Source organism: Zalophus californianus, chromosome 10 (genome assembly GCF_009762305.2).
Source record: "Zalophus californianus isolate mZalCal1 chromosome 10, mZalCal1.pri.v2, whole genome shotgun sequence".
Taxonomy (NCBI): Eukaryota; Metazoa; Chordata; class Mammalia; order Carnivora; family Otariidae; genus Zalophus; species Zalophus californianus.
The window spans coordinates 77,884,764-77,902,731 of NC_045604.1; the positions used below are offsets into that span (position 1 = coordinate 77,884,764).

The 17,968-nt window shown below is 55.7% G+C and overlaps 1 protein-coding gene across 2 annotated transcripts in view; it reads right to left on the reverse strand.

The window, feature by feature from the left end:
* The window catches only part of EMP2 (epithelial membrane protein 2), a 30,137-nt gene extending 12,643 nt beyond the window's left edge, over positions 1 to 17,494 (reverse strand). The window contains exon 1 of one of the 2 annotated variants that reach the window (XM_027613595.2): positions 17,299 to 17,494. The gene's annotated coding sequence lies outside the window, so the exon portion shown is untranslated. Of the gene's footprint in view, positions 1 to 3,243; positions 3,380 to 17,298 lie in introns of those variants that run through there. The other variant, XM_027613596.1, reaches the window with a different exon arrangement.
* Positions 17,495 to 17,968: the final 474 nt, after the last annotated feature.

Consider the following 17,968-nt stretch of genomic DNA (forward strand, 5'->3'; position numbering starts at 1 on the left):
AGCTGCATGAACACCGACCCACCAAACCCAAGGTGGCACCGAATTTAACCTTGCCATTCACAGAGATTTACTTCCCCCTCCCCAAAATGTCATACTGAATGCCTATCCCTCTTGCTTCCCCTTGTCCTTGTGGGCTTCAGGGCCCGGTCTCAGTTCCCTGGCACAGAGTTCCCTGGAGGACTCCCTTTTGACACCCTCGACTGGCTCTCCCTCGCACTATCAAGGTCTCAATTCCAACACCCCCTCCTCGGAGAGGCATCCAGATCACCTGCTATGAAGCACCCACGCCCCCTCCCCATATGGTCATTCCTGTCCCCCTGGCTTATTTCCTTCCAAGGACCTCACGGTCTCAAAATACTTCATTTGTTTCCATGCTTATTATCTATCTCCCCCTGTTCACTGCTGTGCCCAGTGCAGAGAAAGCTATTTGCTCTTGTTCATAGTTTTAAAAATGTGTAACGGTGACAGCTCTTGAGAAACTCAAAGCCCTGATCGTCCAGAGGCGGTAACTGAGACCAGGGAGGGCCACACTTGCTGGGATCCCACAGCGAAGCAGGAGCACGGTCAGGACGGCAGTGTGTCCTGGCCCCCACTCCAACGGCCCTTTCGACCTCGCCGGGAGACCGCTCAGAGGACAGGAGAGTCTCCCAATGTCAGTAAGCATTTCCCAGCGGCCTCTGCCACGTGCCCCACAACCCACACCAGGCAGCGCCAGCCGCCATGCGGTTCCTCGGGCGATTTCTTCAGGGGCCTGGCCAGCCCAGTTTCGAAAAGGCCACCTGGATTTGGGCGTTGACCTGTCTGAAGGTGGGAGGCTGTGCTTGGTGAGCTTTTCAAGCTCCTGTCTAGAAATCCAAGTCTTAAGACTTGCAGGACTTCTTTTTTAAAAGTACGTTTTGATCTACGTAATACATGTGATGACAAAGAAAAAAAAAAAGCCCCAAAGATAAAAGAACCAAAGGCATGTGATGAAAAACCAAGCCCCCGCCCTACCCCCCCTACCGCCACCCCCACCCCCCCCCACCCCCCCCACCCCGCCCCAGTCCGGGCAGTCACTTTTAACCCCTTCAGCTGTGCTTTCCCCAGAATTCCCTATTTCCAGACAACATTCCTACACTTCTCGATTCCTCTGCTGTAAACATTGACTTCCTGCCCACGGGTTGGGGGGCGGGGTTTCTTTGCCACCATCGCCCCCCCCCACTCCCTCCATCCCCACACAGTCTCGCCATCCTCAACGTGGATCACCGCCCTTAACATCATATGACCACGTAGTAACTGTTGTCAACTGCGGAACAAAACGGGATGCTGTGATTGCTTTTTCTCTTCTTTGAAGAACACTTCTTGTCCTTGGCATTGCTAGCGGGGGCTCCGTCTGCTGTCCACACATCTTTAGTTCTCTCCAAAATTTTATCATTCCGAGCCCTCAGTCGGGCCCCCTCTGCTCCCGGCCACTGCTGTTGCCACCTGCGGAGCAAGACTGGCATTCTTCAGGGAGGACTAGCGAAGTCCCCTGACTGGGAGCCGGACACGGCAATGCCGGCATGACCCCGAGACATGGAGGAGGTAAAGCAGGTCCCGGCGGGTGGGGGGGTGCTCCGAGGGCTCACCCCACCTGACTCTCCATGATTAAAGGTGGAGCTGCGGTTTACACAGCACGTCTTGTTTTGGACCTTCACGTCAACCCTGTGAAGCTGGCTGGACAAGGTATCATTATGCCAACTTTACACATGAAAAGACTGAGGCTCACCAAGGCGTCAGGTGATTTGTCAAAGTTGGCAGAGATGGATTCCAACCCCCGCTTTTCCAACTCGGGCTCCGGGACATTTTCTGCTACCCTCCTTCCTGCTCACATGTTTAGGTCCTAATGAAAATCACACGGTGGCCCAGTTCACATCAGGCGAGGGGACGCGGGCAGGGTCTTCACCCTTTACCTTTGGTGGGCCTTCCCCCAAGCTCTGCAGCAGGCAGGAGGGATCTGGGGAGGCAGTGTCTCTCTGCGCTGCCCATGAGCCAAGGCTGGGATATGACCGGGCACATTAGAGGGGACCTGATGGAGAACTGCACGTAGGTCTTCATTTGTCCTAAAAATAGCGTTTCCTGCATTTTTGATCCTGTAGCTCACTGGCCCCAACGCTGAAGCCAGCGTTGTCTTTATTGATCTACTTGGGAGATGGGTCTGGATTTTGGAGACAGCTTTTCCTTAATCACTTGATCAATGCAGCCCCTTTCCACCCGGAAACTCAGGTGGGTCTTGCAGACTCTCCAACCTTGATTTAGGTGCAATGGAGGAACCACGGGAAAGTATCTTGAGATTGAAGGCCTATATGCTCTCCATTCTATAAAATACCCACAAAAATAATCACATAAAATAATAGGGAACCCAGGGAATTAGAACTTAAGATTCAAAAGAATTTTTTTTTTCCAGGAAAAAGAATCAGTAACTGGCAGAGGAAGAACAGTGAATGGGTTTCTGAGAGCAAGCCCCCTCTGGGCGTCAGACCTGGAGTCAGTGGGGGTGAGCCATCGGGAGGTGTCGGTGGGACTCTGGAAATTCTGTGCACAGAAGGAATGTCAAGTTCTGACGGTGGACGGGAGGAGGGACAGCACTCCCCGAAATGTCCAGCCAGACTTCAGGTGACAAATAAGACACACCAAACGCTGGCATCTCCTCGCTGGCTCTTAGGTAGAGGTGCCATCCTGCTTTGCCTTGGCCTGATGTTTGCCTGAAGTGTGTGTGTGTGTGTGTGTGTGTGTGTGTGTGTGTGCGCATGCACACACTGCATGTCTAGTTCTGGGTGGGGAGAAGCTGCTGCTGGTGACTCACCGGCCCTCCCTCCCCCAGGAGCAACACTTGGTTTGCTGCTGATGGTGGGACATCCCCATGCGGTCTCGCAGGTGAGAAGGAGGTTATGGGGCCTGCCCCGGGCAGAGTAAGGGTCCCCCCTCTCCTTCGCTCCGTAAAAACACAGCTCCCTGCTGCAGCCCCCACCTTTGTGGCTCAAAAGAAGGGGATCTGGCATTTGCTCGATTACGTGCTAGGGAACAAGACAGCGAGCCGGCCAGCTTCCCGCGGGCAGAGCACACGCTGTTAAGACGGCCACGCGGCCCACCGGCTTCTATTCCCACCCTCGGGAGTTCTTCCTACGATTTAAACCACGGCCCATTCTCAGCCCGAGTTGGAGCCCGATCCCGGACTTGGAAGCAGGAGGACAATCCTGAGCTGTGGAAGTTTTAAAAACAGACCTGAGATGTCTGGCGTCTGGAGGTCCGGGGTCATTCCCTCAACCCAGAAGCACTCCACCCACAGCTCCAGCTCGAAAGGCCAGGTTTGAACCCTGGGGAAGGCCACGCTGCCGGAGGGACTCCGAGGCCCGCTCCGGAGCTGGAGGTGCTCACCCCAGGGCTGGCTGGCGGGAAGCCCGGCTCCTCCCACCACCCATAGAGCTCAGAGGGGCAGTGGCTTTGGCCTCCGTTTTCAGGAAGGCAGAGGTCAGCTCGGCCTCCTGCCCTGGGATCTGGAGACCAGCCATGCTGGAACATCCAGGCGTCCAAGATGCCCTCGGGCTGGCGGAAGCCCCTGTGCCCTGGGCAGCCCAGCTCTGCGTTCACCGTGGCTGGGGCTTCTGGGCACAGCGCCAACACTTGACTCGCTGAAGAAAGGGCAACAGGAGGGACACTGGGATCTAGCGATGCTCCGGGGCAGAAGCCCAGGACGATCCTGCCTGTGCAGGCCCCGAGTCTTCCAGTCTATTAGAATAATCATGACCACAACAGCACCGATGATGGCAGCCAACATTCAGTGCCTCCTAAGCTCTTACTCATTCCTCACAAAAACACTATGATGTAGGTGCTATAATTAGCCCCACTGAATTCGTAAAGAAAAGGCTCAGAGAGGTTAAGCAACTTCCCCAAGGTCACACAGCTAGCGAAGGCTGGATCTGGGATTTGAACCCAGGCAATCTGCCCACCCGAAATCTGAATTTCTTTTCCCTCCTGGGGTCCTATTTCTTTAAGATCTGATCAGATGGGTCCGAGTTCCTGGGGCCACAAGTGGCTCTGGACGCTGGCCAGCACCACATACCATTATTCTAGGACCCACAAAGTGAGACACAGGTCACCCACGAGTCCCTCAGGCTGGAAGCGCCTGTCTTCACTGCACGCAGGGTAAACACGTGTCATTGAGGGGACAGCCCCCCGTCAGAAGGATGGGCAAGGGCTATGATCCCCTTTGCGGGCTAGAAGTCAAACTTAGAGGATTTGCCCAGATCATCAAATTAGCAGGTGGCAGAAGCAGGCTCAAACCCCAGCCTTCTGCTCACTGTTTTAAAATGGAACTATTATTCACGCAACGAGCATGTATTGGGAGCCCACCACATACCTGGTGGTGATACACAGATGAGTCAGGCAGACCCGCGTCCCCTGGGAGCGGCCGGGTGGGTGAAGAACACAGGTGGCTACATAGGCAAACATGACATGAGGGCATGAATGCTGTGAGAACAGAGAGGGAGGTGTGAGCGGCCCCGCGGGGACATCAGAGGCTTCACGGAGGAAGTGACATCCGAGCGGGGTCTCAAAGGGGAGAGCAGGAGAACAGGCGGTTTGGCAGGAGAGCCAGGGGACGGGGCGTGCTTGGAGCAGCACAGTGCAAGTGTGAGTAGGGTACGTGCTGGGCAGGGCCCGGGGCTGGGCCAGACGCTTCATGGGCCTCGGAAGCTTGCACGTTGTCCCAGAGCCCCAGGGGAGGGGGAGGAGGCTTTTAAGGAGGAACATACTGAAACCTGCCTCTGGAAGAAATGCATTCTACAGTGAGAAGATGGGTTAGAAGGGAGGCAAAGAGGGGGCGCCCGGGTGGCTCAGTCATTGAGCATCTGCCTTCGGCTCTGGCCATGATCCCGAGTCCTGGGATCGAGCCCCGTATCGGGTTCCTTGCTCCGCGGGAAGCCTGCTTCCCTCTCTGCCGCTCCCCCTGCTTGTGTGCTCTCTCTCTCTCTCTGACAAATAAATAAATAAAATCTTAAAAAAAAAAAAAAGAAGGAAGAGGCAAAGGGGCAGATCCCTGGTGAGAAACAAGGGTCTGGACCAAGGCAGCAACAGCCTGGTGAGCAGATAGGCAGGTGGGGGCTCTTCAGAAGCAGAATCACCAAGCCTGGCCCCAGGCTGGGGGATCGGGAGCTCCCAGCTTGAGCAGAGTGGACACTGCTTCCCGTGATGTGTGTGGGTCGGTGGAGGAGGAGCACGTTTTCAGGGAGAGGGCAACGGCCCACAGGGAGGGCCACATCGGGTAACAATGTGGAAATGTGTCCAGGCAGTGGGAGTACAGGCAGGACCTTCCCTCAGGAGAGAACAGGAGTGGCCAGCAGACCCCCGGGTAACGGTCGTGCAGGTGGGACACGGAGCCCCTGGTGGATATGCAATCCCACCGGGAATAAGACTGGGGGGTGGGCACAGGATGGGGAGAAAACCCAGAGCGGACAGTGGGACGCAGAAGCAGAAGCCGAGCGAGGAGAGACCAGAGAAGAAGGTGCTGGGCAAACTTGCTGATGATGATCTCAGTGACATGAACCAAAGCCTTTCTTTACTCTTCTCCGTAGCACCTGGCCTGGCCTGATGCTCTGCTGTCATTGTTTACCTGTGTGTTCTCGCTTCCCCTGCGACAGGGCCCTCGTATGGCGTGCAGATGGTACTCCCAGCATTCAGAACGGTGCCCAGTTCGTAAACGGTGCCCAATAAATATGTGTCGAAGGGACAGCTGAATGAGCCAGATTTCAAGGAGCTAGAGAGCTAAGAAACGCAACTAGATGTTTCTTTCAAGTTTGGTAATGTTAGGGGGGAGAAATACTTTTCAAGGGCCTGGAGAATCTTCCCCAAGATAAAACCCCAGGCCTAGATGGCTTCACGGGTGAATTCTGCCAAACATTCAAGGTAGAATAATACCAAATCCATACAATAAACACCTCCATAAAATCGAAGAGTAGGGACCCTCTCCCTGCCCCCCCGCCCACACCCACACACCTGCTCTCATTCTATGAGGCCGTCATTACCCTGGTTCCAAAAGCAGGCAAGACATCACAAGAAAAGAAAAATGCAGACCAACGTCGCTCATGTTCACAAGCACAGAAGGTTTTAACAAATTTTTAGCAAATCGAACCCTCCCTTTAGGAAGTAGAATGTAGGGGTGCCTGAGGGGGGTGCGGTCGGTTGAATGTCCGGCTCTGGTTTTGGCTTGAATGGTGCTCTGGGGCTTATGGGATGGAGCCCCACATCATGCTCCACACTCAGCGCAGAGTCTGCTTGAGATTCTCTCTCCCTTTCCCTCTGCCCCTCCCACTCAAGCTCTCTTAAATCTATTTCCCCACCCACCGAACCCTGGCTGCCCCCCTCGTGATTTCTTCTCTCTTGGTGCCAATGTGGAGCCGGGGCCTCAAGAGGCTTCATGCACTTCCTCTCTCTCTCTCCCCGCTCAGCTACCGCAAGAACAAGCCCGGCCTGGCCTGCTAGAGGGTAGGCGACTGCACGGAGCCCAGGTGAGCCTTTCCAGCAAAGACCATGCTGGACCAGCCAGCCCCCAGCTGACCCCAGACCCGTGAGAGAGCCCAGCTGAGCCCAGCCTTCATTGCCCACCCGCAGAATCATGAACTAAACAAGCGTTTTCTGTTTTAAGCCATTACGTTCCAGAATGGTTTGTTACACGGCAAGAGCTACCTGGTACAGGGGAAACGGTACTTTAACAGATTCCGTTCTCAAGGACAGACAGCAGGCCTTACTCATCTTCATAGGCCCAGAGCCCAAGGCTCCTCAGCAAATTTTTGTTGAATGTCTGCTAGTTTGGGCAGCTTTTGCAGAAGAGCTAATAACCGTCATTCTGCCAATGACCAGGCCTGACCCCTCAATTAAAGATCTCACGGCTGGCTGCTGTCATTCAAGGAGCTCCTTGTAATGACGCCACCCAGCAAACCCACACCCCAGCCCAGAGAGGCTTGCTGGTGCCCTTGCAGGCACACATGTCAGCGTGGGGGTGAGGTGGATTTGGATTCAGTGGCTAGGGGTGAAGCAGGTGTCAGACGCAGGGTGTCACGCATCCTCACAGCCAATAGGCTGGGAACGTGTTCTTCACAAAACGCTTTGTATCAGTGCCTTTCAAGTAATCCCCGGCAGGTCAGTGGCATTCACTAACACAGCCTTGTCGTCTTTCCTAAGTGACAGGAGATGTCCTTTCTGTAAGTGCATTCTGCTGGCAAGTTAGGGAGCAGGAATCACTTCCTACAACTTCGCCAGGCCGGACGAGCCTTAGACCATCAGAGGCTACTTCAAGCACCACCCCCGCCCACTAGGCTTACATCTGCTTCCCCAAATCCGTCACCCCTGTTCCCGCCTTCAGAATCTCAGGGGTATCCGCATACCACCCTTGCTCCTACTGGGTTCCTCACTTTTTAAGCTCATATCTTTATAAAAGGAGACCCAGGACCGGAGCTCACATAGAAAGTCAGCATCACCCGCCATTAATCGAGGGTGCTGGGAAAAAGAAATACAATGAAAACAAAACAACATGATTAGATGCCCAGCTAGAAACAGCGGCCGCTGAGAGCTCATGACCAAGGCCAACTCTGTCTCTCCTTGCTGAAACAGGATGTCACATGTGTTTGGGAAGTGTTAAAGATGCTGCCACAGAACTGAGACTTTCTCCCTGTAAGGTTGGAAGGGAACTCAAAAGGGAATGACTTTAAAGGGGTTCTATTTTATGTCACGCTGGGTGTCTGTCTCACCTAAAATAGCTGTGATCATCAGTTGTATGTGTCAACTTGGCTGAGCCACCGTATTTCTGTGAGGGTGTTCTTTAGACGCGATTAACATTTAAATTGGTGGGCTTTGAGAAAAGCAGATTACTCTCCCTCATGTGAGTGGGCCTCGTCCCATCAGGTGAAGGCGTGGAGAGAACAGAAAGGCTGACCTTCTCCAAGCAAGAAGGAATTCAGCCCATGGATGGCCTTCAGACTCAAACTGCAGCATCAGCTATTCCCCGGGTCTCCGGCCCACCAGCCTGCCCTGCAGACTTTGCACTCACCAGCCTCCATAACTAGGTAAGCCAATTCCTTAAAATAAATCTCTCTCTACACACACACCTCCTGAACTGGTGCTGCTTCTTGGAAAACCCTGACCAACACAGCATCTCTCCATCAGGGTTCCCCACTCATACAGAGTCACTAACCTGAGAGCTGGCAGGTCACGCCCCCTAACTGGGGGGTCGGGAGGTGGGGGGTGGGGGAAGGACAGGAAGAAATTCCCTCCGTGAAACACTCAAGATCAGGGCAGACGCTGAGCTGGCTGGGGAGCCATTACCATGAACTTGGAATCGCAGGGTGCATGAACTTCCCCGCCAGGATGCCTGGTGAAGCTGGGGGGAGGATGGGCTGTGAAGGAAAGGCTATCCCCCAAATACCTTGCCCTTCAGACTGGGGCACCTCTGATGATGTGGCATCTGCAGCTATGACCCCGTTGAGCCGTGGAATTGGGAAAGCGACCCCACACAAAGAGAATCGCGAACTCATGCTGTCTCAGCCGAAAGGCGCTGTGTGATCATGCAGAGTCGCCCCTGCCTGAAGCCTCCGCCTGCATTATTTTCCCAGCACCCAGTTTCCATCTGTATGTGCCCCGGGACCGCGGACCTCACCGCTTCCTGACCCCGCATCTAATTATCGGGCCCTACATTTCAGAACAAGGGTTTCCAAGACTCCACTTGCCTGTCACCTTCTCGAGTACCACTGTGGGATTCTACTGCATATCAGTCTTTAAATAAACCTGTTCTCGAACAGAAATACGCGTATTTTTAAAAGAAATCTTTTGGCTCCCTGGAAGTGGAAAATCAGCATCATTGGCCACAAATAGAGACTGATTGTGAAAATAAACACCCCCTCCCCCCAAAAAGTCCACAAGTCCTGGCTCAGTGCTGTTGTCTGTCAAAGGGCTGAGCCGGAGACCCGCTCTGTCTGGTTGAGGAAGGCAAGCAAACAAAGTCGGAAAGGCATGAAACATGTCAGCACCAGCTAACATTTGCCCACGGTGGAATTAGAACCATTGAAAGAGAACTGAAAAGGGGACCACTTTCTCACAAAATGGCTTAATGCCATTTAATGTTGTGCCCAGAGCCACCCAAAGTCACTCCAGCATTGTGCAGAAAACAGCACCTTTCACTGATTGCAGTTCTCCCTCGGGCAGCCCCCACCCAGTGGGCCACAGAGTATGTGGCCCCCCCTTCTTTCCACACACGCCCCCCACCGCCCACTCCGCTGGATCAGCCGGTCCCAGAACCTTCGATGGGTCCTCACTTAGACCCAGAGGCCCCAGCCCCCAGCCCCCAGGAACCTGCTCGAGAACCAATAGGAGCCTCACCAGCAGAAGCTTCCAAGGAGCGAGCCAGCTGGTGGGGACATGACAAGGTGCAGCCACTTGGCACAAGAGTCTGGCCGCTCTTCAAGCAACTACAGTTACCGTAGGACCCAGCAATTCCACTCCTAGGGATTTACCCAAGAGAAAGGAAAACACATGTCCAGATATGTACGGGAATGTTGACAGCAGCATTATTCGCAAAGGCCAAGAGATGGAAACAGCCCATATATCCCCCAACTCATGAACGGATAAACAAAATGTGGTCTGTCCATTCAGAAGAATATTATTAGGCCATGAAAAGGAAGGAAGCCCTGACTCCTGCTATCACGTGGATGAGCCTTGAATATATTACATGAGGGTAAAAAATCCAGACACGAAAGGCCACATAGCATATGATCCCATTTATAGGCAAGGTCCAGAATAGGCAGATCTGTAGAGACCAAAGGCACATTAGTGGCTGAGTTCACTGGGGGCTGGGATTCCAACATCTCTACCCTCTGACCCCACAAAGACACCTAAGAGGCGTCTGCAGCCCCTGACGTGGGAGTGAGGGTGAAGACTGGAAGATGCTCCAGTAAGAGGGCCTCCAGGCGCTCAGTGTCCTCCTCCCAGCTCGAAAATCCCCCCTGGCCTCCTGCTTTCGAGGTCGGCCTCCGGGCTTAGAGGACGGGCAGGCCCCTGAGTGCAGGGAAATGCATCCTCCAAGGCTCCTCAGCTCCTGCCTGGAACCTGCCGTGAAAGCACCAGGGCCCCACATGGGAGAGGCTGGGCCAGGGCTCAGGCCAGGCTCTGGGACATGGCTCGGTGGGTGCCCTGGGGTGCGGTCCAGCAGCCAGAGGTAGGGAGCATGACTTTCCAGGTATCTCCAGAGGGGTGAGGGGGTTCTCAAAATTCTCCAGAGCAGGGGAAGCTGCATCATTAGCAGCCAATGCCTGTGGCATCTGGGGGATGGGTGTGCATACCACGGAGTAAAGGGGCTCCGGGTGCAAGGGAACCACTGCCTCATTCCTGCCCTGTGTGTGCACCACCTGTACTCCACGTGGCGCCTGTCTGTACAGCAACTAGCTTAAATCGATTAGTCTTTAAATGGGGATTACTCCATAAAATGGAAATCAGTACCCCTTGCCAAGGGATTGACACTTTAGCCATCCACTTTAAAATAAATGTGAGCACACCCCAGTTTTTAACGTCCGCCTGTATGCTATAGAAACCACCTCCAGAGGCCCGTGGGCGTGCAGACCACACTCTGGGCGTGGCGGTGATGAAGCCGCTTTCAGGCTCTGGCCTAGAAGAATGTGACCCCCGCATCCCACTGATATAAATGGATGCTGACTGTGACCCCCGGGCCTGATCTGGCTCCAGACAGAGTCAGCTGCAGGAGGGGAAGGGGGCAGCTGCCTGGCCCCAGTTATCTCGCACGCCCTCCCAAATCTCTCCCCTCCGTTCTCACCCCCTGCAGCCTCCAGCTGGCTCCTCGCCCGCCCGCCCACCCACCGGGGGCCTCCTTCTGGGACTCCTCCCCCCTCCACCCCGCCCCCCCAAGGCCGGCTGAAAAGCAGAGCCCAGGAAGCCAGGTGCCTCCCTCTCTCATGGGCCAGGGATTCACCGAGTACCTACTGCGCACTTAGCTCCGCACCGGATGCAGGAGGTGCCCTGCTGAACTCAACAGATGGGGATCCCTGCATGCACCAGCCCTTGCCTCCCTCAAGCAGGGGCCTGTCCTCCATGAGACAGGCTGGGGCGGGGGGGCGGGAAGCTCATGCCCAGGACCCTCGGGGCCAAGACGGCTGACTTTGGAGGAAGGATGCCGGCCTCCCAGACACCCACCGGAGCATCTGTAACAAAAGAACTTTCCTGGCTCAAAGGGCAGGGATGATTTCAAGAAAAGGACGCAGAAGTCTGTCTTTACAACGAGGGACATGACGGGGATACATCAAATGCAGTAGGGTCTCTGGGGTCCACGAGGCTGCTTCAAACCCAAACACAGCCACTGGGTGGATTTAAGCAAAAATTCTAAGGCCCCACTCTTCCATCTATAAACGGGAATAATAATAGTTCCTACCTCATAGGGTTGCTGTTCATTTTAAACGAGATAAAGGATATAAAGCCCGCAACCCAGGAAACTGCTCTGCACCCTACAAATGCTATAATAATAGCAATGCTAATTATTATTCTTGCTCCTGACAACACTGGCAGAATCGAAGTCATTTTCTACTACCCTCAAATTCCAACCTAAAACACAGTTTCACACCTGGGTCCTTGTGTGTCTTTGAATGCACTTCAAAGCTCCAGACTCCTATCCCCCACGGAGTCCTGGACACCTTGCCGGGGTGTCCAGGCCCTACTGGGGCCACTGTATCACTGTTGCCCCCTCTGCCGTTCACAGCACCCAGACAGGAAACCCATCACACCCACGAGGCGTCCACAGTGGGATGCTCCAAGGGGGTGCTCCATGGGGGCTGGAGGGCACCTCCCGAGCTAAGTCCCCATTACCCCGGCCCCAGGTGACCGCCCAGCCCCCACCCTGCCCCTCTGTCCACAGAGCACCCAGCAGGCCACCCAGCTCCACCTAAAGCTCCCCGCCCCCAAACCTGCAGAACCCAAGCAGCTTGCCGAATTCAGGAAGACCATTTGACTATTCTTGAACTTCGGGTATGGAGGTAGATCATGAATCTGTTCTCTTCCTCTGTTCCCGGCTGCACACCCACAACCATCACTGCTTGGGCAAATCCTAGGGACTCTTCTCAGCCCATCTCCGGTCCTAAGGGCTTCAGGAAAGCCTGGCCTGCTGCACGACCATGGGCTTCCCTGAAACCACATCTCTGGACCCCAGTCGTGGCGCTGGTGCGCGCATGTCCTGGACTCATCATCCCCTCACTAGATGGCAGCCTCCTTTGAAAGGGAGATCCCCCTTTGCCTGTAGCAGCTCACTGCACAGAGCTGCTAAATAACACCCATCAAGATGAAAGCAGGCTAGCTAGCCTCTCCCTCAGCCTTCCCTGGGTTCAAGTAAGCCACTTCTGTCTACATCTATACACCAACTCCTCCAATCCACAGAACAACGTCCAAGGTCATCCCAGCAGCACACTGATCCTCACTAAAGATGGTGAGACTCCCTGGGAAGCTGAGTGGCTACTCGGTCTCAAGATGAACACAGGGGCTCTTTGCAGAAGAGGAGCTTGGGTGGGGAGCTCACAGATGCTCCGGATCCCCCATGTTGTCAAAAGTGTGAACTGTATCCATCCCATAAGCTACGGTTATGCCAACTCCCAAATGTCAGTCACTCCAGTCCTAAGATTTTTGTTCCGGGTCACCTGTGCTTACTCACGAAATCCCTCAATTATTTAAAAAAGTGCTTTAAAGTTGGGGCGCCTGGGTGGCTCAGTCGGTTGAGTGTCTGACTCTTGATCTCAGCCCAGGTCTTGATCTCAGGGTCGTGAGTTCAAGCCCTGTGTTGGGCTCCACGCTGGGCATGGAGCGTACTTAAAAAAAAAAAAAAAAAAAAAAAAAAAAGGATTTAAAAAAGAAAACTTTTAAAGTTGAAAGCATACACTTTAGTTTCACTCTACCCAATAGTATCCATGAAATTATGGGTCTGGGTGCAGTTTATGTTTTTTTGAAATACCAACTGAGAAAAAGACATTAATTACTCTTTCCTGTTTTATGTTCAGCTGCAGAAACTTTTAAAATTATCTTGCGTGCAACCAATGACAACCCAATGTGGGACGCATTCATGAAAACAAGATTGATGAGACAACTTTGGGTCATATTTATTCACTGCAAATTTTTTTAATTATTATTATTTTTATTTATTTAGGAAAGGCCGTTTGCTAGATAAGCTGGTGATCAGAAGTGTCAGAACAAGAAATCTTCAAAGTGCCTTCTCTATGGGGAAGCAGTCTGCACTGAAGGACTTAATTTGTCCATCCCTCCATTCTGGGCGATAGCTAGTTGATTCACACTTATATTTCTCAAGATCATCGTGATGCTGAATGTCACCCTGGGGGACCCTTCCTCCAGCTCTAGACCTAGGAGTGCTAGGAAGCTTCTAGAAGCTGAGGTCATCCAACCTGTCCACAGAGGGCAGGGGTGCAGGCAATCTCTTCACCCTCAGTTCCCTTTTAGATCCACAGAAGCCCTGCTTCCCAACGACGGTGAAGGCTGGAGGAATTCAATTATTCTGGTTAATGGCTACTCATTAGGCAGTAGAGATACCCACGTGAACAAAACCAACAGTGTCTTCAGATGGGAAGGAGGGAGGGGCTCATTTAGCAGATTGTCCTCCAGCCCCCCTCCTCCCTACATCCTGCCCCAGGATGGGCCAACATCCCCAGAGTCCGACAGCTGTGCCCGAGAGTGACCCAGTGCCAAGTGGGAGTGACCCACGCCTAAGCATGGCTTCCTGCCCACCTTGATCCCATCAGTACGTAAGCATGGAAACCCAGCATCCTAGATGGATGACATGCCCTAAGGGGACCCTGACACTGGGGACCTGGCCTGGAACCCCAATGACCACTCCTAAGCCACTGGGCTCCTGGGCAGTGAGTCCCTAGATCCAGATCTTGTCCTGGTTCTGCTGCCAACCTGTTGGGTGATGTTGGGTGAGTTAACCAACCCCCCCCCCCCCACCGCGTGTCCCTCATTGTCACACTGGGACTTTCTAAGGTTCTCATGCCCTCGAAATTCCCCGATCTTGGCCCATGGCTGCCCCGAATGCAGAGAGCTCTCACCCCCAGGCCTCACCCCAGGCCTCCACCCAAGGTCTGGCTGCCTGGAAGAGCCCAAGTGACTGGAACAGAGCTTTGCTGGTTCTTCTGTGTCAGAGACAGCCCCCCCCCAGCCCCCACCGTGGGTATCGGGTTACTAGCCCAGCACTCTCTCTCACTGGGTGGCAGCTCTGTCTCCGATATTTTTAGACACCCCCTTGGCCTGTCCCTAACGGAACCCAGATGCATCTGAAGAGGAGTCCACTCTATGCCCTCTTTGGGTAACTCCTGCACGAAGCCAGACTCCATCCCTCCTGGGGCAAGGAGGGGAGCCTCCTCTTCCTGCCATGCCCACCCCAAGCCCTATTCCTTCCCTGGACAAGCTGAAGCCAACCTCCAAGACTCGGGCCTCCGTGGCCTGTGCAGAGTCCCCACCTGTCCACGGAGCCGGGCAGCAGCCACAAATTACAAAACACACACACACACACACACACACACACACACACTATCTGCCCAAGGACGGTGGCTGGACTCTTCCTCCCAAACACACCAACCAGCCAGCAATCCAACGCCATCCCATCTGGCCTGGAAAGGCATTTGTATATTTTTGTCTCAACAGCCTTCCCTCCCTGGTTGTGTCTGGCCGAGCCTACTATGACAAAGAGCTGGCCTCTGCTGGGCTCCCCATCCACCCAGAAGGCGGCAGAGAGGGACAAGAGAGTCCCTGGGGATGAGAAATTGGCCAGTGGAGTCAACTGATGAATCACCTGTTGCCGTAAAATGGAGAGTCTGTATGCACATGAACGCAGTTTTAGCTCCTGCCTGGAATATTACATGCGAGGCAGAGAAAGGAAACCTAGGTGACACTTTTGCTTCCATTCCAGGAAGAAAGGGCCTTATGAAATAACTGTGTGTGCGGGTGGGGTGACCGAGCGAATACGCCCAGTATTTACAGTTACACGCCGGGGAGCCCTGCTTTCCCCTCCTGAGCTGTGCCATGTACCCAGGGCCACGCCAGCCAGACACGGTGCCACCTCTCCCCTGGGTGGGGCAGTGCAGTGGCCGCCCCAAAGCCTGGCCACCAGGCTGGCCACCTCCATGCCTTCCACCACAAACACCTGTCCCCAGGTCTTAGGTGAATCTCAGTTTCCCCACTTTGGGGACAGAGGAGGCTCCAGGCTATGTGGCCTGCTCTCGGACTCTCACTCCCACTCCCCAGTTCCTGGCAGGGGTGGAGGCGGCAGATCCCAAATCCCTCAGTGGGAAAACAGGTTCGGCACCTTCCTGCCACCCCCATGCCCCTCCCTCGGCTGTGGGCTTGGCATCTGCCAAGGCCCCCGTGGGCATCTGGGCCCTGGTTTCTCCAGGAGGGTCTCTCCCGCATTCCAGGAAACCCACCAGGGCATTTCCAGGTGGATATGGGAAGGCTTGCGGCGGGGGGGGGGGGGGGGGGGGGGGGGGGGGGGGGGAGGGGGCGCGGGGGGGGGGGGAGGGGAGCGGGGAAGCTGACGGGGATTCAAAGTCTAGCTCTTGGCACTTATTGGCTCAGTGAGCTTGAGAAACTGACTTAATGTCTCTGGCCTGCCTCTCGCCACCTGCTACCTGGGAGCGGGGATGGAGGCAGCTGTGTGAGGCTTCCAGAAGGGGAGAGTGTGGGCGCACTGCACACTGCCAGGCGCCCTGCGAATGCTCCATGAGCTTTGGTTCTCATCCTGGTCCCTTCCGGACTCCTGGGGAAACCCGAGCTCCTGTCCCCTCCTCAGCTTCCTTACACTTCCTTATACTTGGGCCAAATTCTGGGGAGAGGTGACCTGCAGCAGTTAGCAGCCTCTGAGATTCCTTACTAATTCAGACGGAAGCAGAGAGGGGGCTGGAAACTTTTTTTTTTAATTGTGGTAAAATACACATAACCTAATATCCATCATTTAACCACCTATAATTGTAGATTTCACGTACATTAAATACATCCAAAATGTCATGTGACCATCATCACTATCTATACGCCAAATGTTTTCGCCCTCCCCAACAAAAACTCCAGACCCAGTAAGCAGTAACTGCCCACCCCCTGCCCCAGTCCCTGGTAACCTGTACTTTCTGCTTCTGTCCCTATGAATTTGCCCCTCCTAGGTAGCATTGGCAGGATCATACAGGATTTGGGCTGCAGGTTTCTCAAGCCCCTCACCTTTCCTCTGCCCGTCACTTTTCAGGCTGGTCTCTCCACCTGGTACACAGCCAAGGTAAAAGATCACCCCCTGACCCCACCCCACCCCACCCCGCATGCACACCTTTGGAGCCTGGGAGGAAGCAGTGCGCCTTTTCCCAAACCTGAAACTGGGCTGCCTGCCTTGTTCCAAAATAAGGTGTTGGGTTCTGTGGCCTGGACGGAGGGCTTTGTCCTGCAGGGTGTCCCTCCTATCCAGGTACCCTCGACTGGCCCCTGGTCACGATGTCCCCCTGTCAGCCCCAAGTTAGGGCCTCCTTGGGGTGTGTTTAGGACCCTGGATTTGGAGAGTGTACAGTCCCTCTATACACGAGCTCTGGCCTCCCCTTTCCCTGGAATCCACGCGTAGGGTCCTCAAAGCCCCCCACCCCAACCAGAATGGGGAGCGAGAAGCCTCATCCCGGCGGCGCCTCCAGGCTCCCCCACCGCTCCAGACCTAAGGAAGTTGCTCCTCGTCGCTGGGGGGCGCAACGGAGCCGCCGCCGGGGCCGAGGAGGGGACCCACTGACCCCGGCCTGGGCGCAGCCCGTCCCGCCCGCTCGGTGAGGCGGGGGACGGTGCGCCGAGGCGCGCGAGACCTTCCTGCGACACGGGACGGCCCTGGACTCCGAGAGCCCCGGGAGCGCAGTTGGCCGGGGCGAGGGGAGCCGCCCTGACTCCTCCCCAAACTTTTCCCGCCCGCCTCGGCGCAAAAGGCGCAGGAAGCAGCCCGGGGGTGGGGAGGTGGAATTCGGGGTCCGGGGTGAACTCGGCGCAGTGGGGGGGGGAGGTGGAGTCCGCGCCCTGGTCGTCTGGCTGAGGACCAGTGGGATTTGGGTACGGATGGGCCTCGGCCCCTCCCTGCTCCCCCCACAAGGCGGGGACCCCCCTCGGTCCCGTGGGTGCTGGGGCTCGCGGCCCGCTCCCCGGGCGCACGTTGCCCGCAGCCCCCCGACGTGGTCTCCCGCGCCCCGCGCGCGCCTCCCGGGGAGGGCGAGCCCCACTCACCGGGCGCTGGTGGCTGGACGGACGGACGGACGAGCGGGCTGGGGCGCGAGGCGAGGCCGCCGGGCTGTTTTGAAGCTCTGGGCTGGGACTGTGCGCCCTCCCTCCTCCCTCGCGGTGGCGCGGAGCCTCCTCCCCGCGTCCCCTCCTTCCCGGATCCCGCCTCCCGGGCCGTGATGTCAGGGGCCGGGAGAGCGGAGTGGGAGGGACGGCGGCAGGCGGGAGGGGGGCGCTGGCGGGAAAGGCCGCAGCCCCGGGAGCGCCCCCGGCCCCCCGGCCGCCTCCCCGCGCTCCCCGGGCCAAGTTTGGGGTGGAGTCTGTCGCTCGGTCGGGGGAGGAGGGAGAAAAGTGCCGCTCCTTGGAGCCCGGAGTCTCTCCCCCGCGCTCTCCCTGACGGGTTTCCACTCCCTCCCCTCCCCCTGTTCCTCGGCTCCCCCTTTCTCCTCTTCCCCTCCTTCCCGTAAGGGTTCTGGAATCCGACTCCCTGCTTTAGAACCCCTTCTCTGGCGCTCTTCTTCAACTTCGTGCTCCTGTCCTTCCCGTTTCCCGCCTCAGCTTCCCCATCTGGAAACTGAGAGAACTCATGTGCTCTGGAGGTTCTTGGGGGGATGCGGGAGGAGGCCAGAGGGACCCAAGCCCCATCTATGGAGTGGGGGAAGCAGTTAGTATGTGG